Below are 6,984 nucleotides of genomic sequence, written 5' to 3'. Positions count from 1 at the left end.
CTCTATTTGTGATTTCTACTTGGCCATTTGTTTGAGGGTGATATGGTGTGGCAATCTTATGCTTTACCCCATACTTTCTCTTTAATTTTTCAAATTGGTGATTGCAAAAATGGCTACCGCCATCACTGATTATGGCACGTGGCGCACCAAATCTGGTCAAAACAAATTTTTTCAGAAATTTCACTATAACTTTTGCATCATTAGTAGGTGTAGTAATAGCTTCTACCCATTAAGATACATAGTCCACCCCTACCAAGATATATTTATTCCTATAAGAGGATGGAAATGGCCCCATGAAATCAATTCTCCACACATCAAACAATTCAACTTCTAATATGGACTGTTGGGGCATCTCATCTCTCTTGGAAATATTGCCTACCCTTTAACACCTATCACACTTGCTTACAAAGTCTCTCACATTTTTAAACATATTAGGCCAATAGAAACCTGATGTCAAGACTTTTTCAACAGTTTTTGAGACACTACAATGACCACCATATTTAGAGGAATGACAATGGTAAATAAAATCATTTATTTCTTCCTTTGGTATACATCTCCTAATTATTCCATCATTACATCTCCTAAACAAAAGAGGCTCTTCCCAAGAATAAAATTTAACATCATGCAAAAATCTTTTCTTTTGCTGCCAAGATAAATCAGGTGGCAAGACACCACAAGACAAATAATTCACAATATCAGCAAACTATGGAAGTGCAGATTTCAACACATACAACTGCTCATTCATAAAAAACTCATCAATTGGCACAATATCATCATCTTTATTTTCAGTTTTTATCCTAGAAAGGTGATCAGCCACCACATTCTCAATACCTTTTTTATCTCTTATTTCTAAATAAAATTCTTGAAGTAACAAAATCCATCTAATCAACCTAGATTTAGCTTCTTTCTTGCTTATTAAATACCTTATTGTTGCATGATCAGTGAAAGCTATTACCTTTGAGTTGACCAAATAAGAATGGAACTTATTGAGTGTAAATACTACCGCAAGGAACTCCTTTTCAGTTGTAGCATAATTAACTTGAGCTTCATCAAGGGTTCAGCTTGCATAGTAAATGGCATAAGGTTTTCTATCTTTTCGCTGGCCAATGATAGCTCCAACAGCAAACTCGCTTGAATCACACATGATTTCAAATGGCAAAGTCCAATTCGGGGGTTGCATGATAGGAGCTATTGTTAATGCCGTCTTTAACCTGCAAAAAGCAACCATACAATCTTGATTAAAATAAATTTAATATCATGATTTAAAAGATTTGTTAAGGGTTTAGCAAGTTTAGAAAAATCCTGAATAAATCGCCGGTAAAATCCGGCATGTCCAAGAAAACTCCGCACTCCTTTGACAGTGGTTGGAGGGGGCATTTTTTCAATAATTTCTATTTTGGCTCTATCTACTTCTATTCCCCTATTTGAGATCAAATGCCCTAAAACGATCCCCTCTTGGACCATAAAGTGGCATTTCTCCCAATTCAACACCAGATCATTATTAGCACACTTCTGCAAGATTTTAGACAAATTAGTCAAGCATGAATCAAAATCAGTGCCATATACTGAAAAGTCATCCATGAAAACCTCCATAATTTCTTCAATAAAATCAGAAAAAAATGGCCATCATGCACCTTTGAAAAGTGGTAGGTGCATTATACAATCTGAATGGCATCCTTCGATATGCAAAGATACCATAGGGACAGGCAAAGGTAGTTTTTTCTTGGTCATCAAGATGGATTGGAATTTGAAAGAAACCAGAATATCCATCTAAGTAACAAAAGTAAGAATGCTTGGCTAATCTTTCTAACATTTGATCTATAAAAGGAAGGGGAAAATGGTCTTTTCTTGTAGTATTGTTCAACTTTCTATAGTCTATGCACATTTTCTAGCCTGTAATAGTTCTAGTGGGTATCAATTCATTATTCTCATTTTTAACAACTGTCACCCCACCTTTTTTTTGGTACAACATGCATAGGACTAACCCACTCACTGTCAGAAATAGGGTAAATAATTCCAACAGCTAGTAATTTCAGGATTTCCTTTTTCACAACATCCTTCATTGTATGATTCAATCTTCTTTGGTGTTCAATAGAAGGTCTACTATTTGGCTCTAAGAAAATCCTATGCATACAGACTGTTGGACTAATTCCCTTTATATCATCAATTGCATAACCCAAAACTCTCCTATATTCTCTCAAAACTCACAATAATTTGTCAATCTCAATATCAGTCAAAGATGCATTAATTATAATAGGATATGTTCCATTTGGTCCAAGAAAAGCATACCTGAGTTTGGAAGGAAGAGGTTTAAGATCTACCTTTGGGGCATCCTCTACCTTAAATGATGGTGGTTTAATCTTCAAAATTTGCACTTCTTCAAGCTAAAAAATTGTGGCTTCAGGATGTGGTGGAGAGCTCTCCAAGTGTTGTGAAAAGGCAGCTATGTTGTGATTGTCATCATCAATGTTCCCACCATGGACTAAGCAATTTTCAAGAGGGTCTTATGGATAGCTTTTTCTGAAATGCTCTTGAACAATCTCATCAATAATATCTACCCGCAAACAAGACTCAACTTCTTCATGTTTCCTTTTCATGGCTGGATTGATGTTGAATATCATTTGATCATCTCCCACTCTAAGTGTTAATTTCTCACCCTTTACATCAATTAATGCACCAGCTGTTGCCAAAAAGGGTCTTCCCAATAAGATAGAAATTTTTGTGTCTTCTTCCATATCTAAAATGACAAAGTCCACCGGAATGTAGAATTTTCCAACCTTGATAGGCACATTTTCTAGAATGCCTTCTAGATACTTAATTGAACGGTCAGCCAATGAAAGATACATGTTTGTGGGCTTTAACTCTCCCATATTTAGCTTCTCATATATTGAAAGAGGCATTAGGCTAACGCTAACTCCAAGGTCACATAAGGCATTTGCCACATAATTATCACCTATATGACAAGGAATGGAAAATACACCCGGATCTTTGAGTTTGGGAGGTAACTTCTTCTAAATTATAGTACTGCATTGCTCTCCCAAGTTGATGGTATCATAATCTTCTAGCCTTCTCTTGTTGGTAAGAATCTCCTTCAAAAACTTGGCATAACTTGGCATTTGGGATAGTGCCTTAGTGAATGACACATTGATATACAACTTCTTTAGCACTTCAAGGAATTTGCCAAATTGTTTGTCTAGCTTATGCTTGATGAATCTTTGAGGGTAGGGAAGGGTGGGCTTGTAAGGCTTAGGTGGGATGCATGGTTTCTCTCCCTCATCTTACTCACTTTTTCTTTCTTCTTCTTTTTCATTTTTCTTGCTCTTAACTGAATTTTCTTCTTTTGTGCTCTATTTTTCTTCTCTCTTGTTTTCACTCTCTTAACCAACTTTCTTATCACTTCTCAAGGTCACAACCTTACATTGTTCATGATGGTTTTGTGGTTGGCTAGGTAGTTTGCCATAGGATTTACTTCCTGATGAGCTTGCTTGTTGAGCCAATTAAGTCTCCAACATACGATTGTGGGCTTGTAATTGATCCATGGTTTGTCTCATATATTGCATTTCTTTCTCCAATTTTCTATTCATCTTGCTTTGTTTAGCAAAAAATTTCTCCATCATGCTTTCCAAGGTTGGCTTCGGTTCATGAGGTGAAAGGGATTGTTATGCTCTTGCTTGATATCCAGGTTGTTAATGCATACATTTTGCATAGTCATTTAGGTCTAATTTTATAGCCATTTTATTTGATTATTAGTCATTTTTAGCTAATTTCATTAGTTAATTAGTTAGTTTTTCATAGTTGTCAATTTTGCACTAATTTGTAATTTTTACTTTGTTTTGTAGGAAAAATGGTGTTTTTGAAGGACTAAAGAGAATTTTGCCATTGAGGAGTGTCTTCTACAGCAAAAAGATGCCAAAAACAAGTTTTCAAGCTGAAATATGCATAGACCAAACTGTGCATAACTTGCCGCATAGGCTATGCAGTTCTGCATAAGGAGACAAATCATCGTTGAGAACCAACCGAAATGTGCATAAGGAGATCGCATAGCCTATGCACATTCTCGCCTCCCTTATGCACATTCACGAAATTGTGCATAACCTATGCACTAAGTCATGCAACTCGCATAAGTGACCTGTAACCAGCTGAAATCGCATAAGGGACTGCATAACTTATGCAGTCCACTTATGCAGTCCCTTGAAGAGTTCATTAATGAGCTGGCAGGAGATTCTCTCAAATAATTCCTCCTAGAACATACTATTTTAGGGCTCCATGTCAGAAAAATGCTATAAATAGTCCCATTTTCTCATTTTAGAAGGGGGCAAGGAGAAAAGAAGAGGAGAAGAGAGGCAGAATTTGAGGAGTCATTTTCACCTTCCACACCATTTTCAACTAAGATTTGTAGATTTCTTTCTTTCTTTACACTTTTCTACATTTCTAGTGTTTAATTCCTTACTTCTTAGCTTTGATTAAAGCTTTATTTCCATTTAAACTCATCATATCTTGTAAGCATTATGGATAGTGAGTAGTTTACTTTTGATTCTGGAGTAAGGGTTGTAATATTTGAGATATTTTGTGGATTTTGATTGGGTAATCCATATTTTGTGGTCTTAATGAGTTTTATTCATTTCTTGTATGCTTAATGACATGCTTAATGTAGGATCCCATTGAGTAATGTTCTTAATCCATGGTTGAAGCACCGAAAGGAGAAGGCCTTGTGATAGATAATCAGGAAATTGGACTTAATTAACTTAGACCTAGAAATAGGTTAAGGATTAAGAGGATTCACAGATTAATTAAGGAACTTAATGGGTCTTAATTAATTCTAACTCCACGAAAGTAGGATTAGTTTGATTAAGGCACTCTTTGTCTCACTCGAAAGGGAATTCAAAGGATTTAAGAATTAATCTCCTTAAAACTCATAAGTTTCATAAGATTGGACAACCAATTTAAAATCCCAAAATAGCTCGAATATGAAATCCCAAACTCCGGAATCACCTTTTTACCATTGTTAATTTCTAATCAAATTTAATCATTTGCCATTTTAAATATTGCCATATTTGAACTTGCTTATTTCTATTTGATGCAATTTTAGTTTAATTAATACATTGTTGAATAGAATATTAAATTTGCACATTTAGATTTCATACTCCATTACCCATTAATTCATTATTTTAATTTCATAAATACTTCAATTTAGTCAACTTTTATATCGAAAATTCAATCATTAACACAACTCCTCGTGGGATCGATATTTTTCTATACTACTTGTACGACCCGTGCACTTGCGGTTGGGACGCATCAAGTTTTTGGCGCCGTTGCCGGGGAGTTGTTTGTTTAAGATTGAATTCTTGATCATTTTAGTTGTTTTTAGTTTTATCTTTGTTATCTTTTCATTTTGTGTTTTGTTTGTTCTTTTTCAGGTACTTTTAATCTTTTATGAGAAGAGCTAGAAGCACAAGTGATACATCCTTATTATTCAACCCTGAAATAGAGAAATTTTGCAAGGCCAACAAGAAAGAAACCAGAAGAAGGAAGGAAGCTTTGAGAGAGACTGAATTAGAAGCAGACATGGCTGATGAAAGAATTAGAATTGGTGTTGGTAATGCTGGAAATGGTCAAAACAATGAAAATGAAGCCCAAGGGGAAGAAGTTGTTAATGCAAACGTGCCTAGGGGAAGTATGATGGATCATGCTTTTCCACGGTTTGATGACTTGAGAGAGAGCATAGCAAGACCAAGGATTGATGCAAATAGTTACAAGATGGATTTTGGAGTTCTTCAAATGATTCAAAACTCTCAATTTGGAGGACATCCTTCTGAAAATCCACACACACACCTGAAGAAGTTTGCTATGATTTGCGACATGCAAAAACAACCTGGAGTGTCTGATGATGCAGCAAGATTGAAGCTATTCCCATTCTCTTTGAAAGATAGAGCATTGGATTGGCTTGATTCTTTACCTCACAACTCCATTACAAATTGGGAGCAACTCACTGATGCATTTCTTGCACAATATTTTCCACCTGGAAAAACTCAAGAGTTGAGGAATCAAATGACAGCTTTCAGACCAAGAGAAGATGAAACTCTTTATGAGTCATGGATGAGATGGAAGGAATTGGAAAGATTATGCCCACATCATGCCATTCCAAAATGGATGATAAATCAGAATTTCTACACAAATGTCACTCCTGCAATCAGAGGAATTATTGATGCTCAAACAGGAGGAGAATTTATTATTAAGCATGAAGATGAAGCTTATGAGCTATTGGAGAAAATTGCAAAGAATACTCATCTTTGGAGTAGTCCAAGAGGACCACCCAACTCGTAAAAGGCAAGTCTGGAATGTATGATCTTGATCCATTCAACATGATTAATGCAAAGTTTGATGCACTTACAAATGTCCTCGCTAAGAAGATGGAAGATTTGAGTATGTTGGTTAGTTCATCATCATCAGCTGGAAGTTCACAACAAGTGGCTTATGCAGAGGAAACTACCAGCTGTGGAATAGATTATGGAGAACAAGCAGCATATGTTGGTAATTATGGAAACAAGCAAATGGGGAATCCTTATTCTCAAACTTACAATCCAAATTGGAGGAATCATCCCAACTTTTCATGGGGAAATCAGCAAAATCAAGTTCAAAATCAGAATTTTCAACCACAACAGCAGAGTCAAGTTCCATATCAGCAAAATAGGCAACCATTGCCTAATTTTCAGCAGAAAAATATGAACCCTCCACCAAAACAGCAAGAACGAAATTCCACCATCAAGCTTTATTGCAAATGATTCTTGCCAACCAAAATAAGCATGATGAGGAGATGAGAGAGGTGAAAGCAAGGTCGAACAGATGCAAACACACAAATGTATCGCCGAAAACCAGATTGCACAACAAGCATCTTCCTCAAGTGCCAAATCTTTTGGAAAGCTTCCAAGTCAACCAGAAAATCCAAGAGAGCAGTGTCAAGCTATTACTTTAAGAAGTGGTAAA

General features: G+C 35.9%; 1 non-coding gene across 1 annotated transcript; it reads right to left on the bottom strand.

The window, feature by feature from the left end:
* Window positions 1-6,032: 6,032 nt before the first annotated feature.
* LOC131175143 (small nucleolar RNA R71) lies at window positions 6,033-6,140 on the bottom strand. The gene has a single exon (XR_009145304.1). It is a non-coding gene; the product is annotated as a small nucleolar RNA R71 (small nucleolar RNA).
* Between the last annotated feature and the right edge of the window lie 844 nt (window positions 6,141-6,984).

Source organism: Hevea brasiliensis, chromosome 16, assembly GCF_030052815.1.
Source record: "Hevea brasiliensis isolate MT/VB/25A 57/8 chromosome 16, ASM3005281v1, whole genome shotgun sequence".
In the NCBI taxonomy this organism is placed as follows: Eukaryota; Viridiplantae; Streptophyta; class Magnoliopsida; order Malpighiales; family Euphorbiaceae; genus Hevea; species Hevea brasiliensis.
The sequence above is the reverse complement of the archived record's forward strand: the minus strand, read 5'-3'. Positions and strand labels throughout refer to the sequence as shown.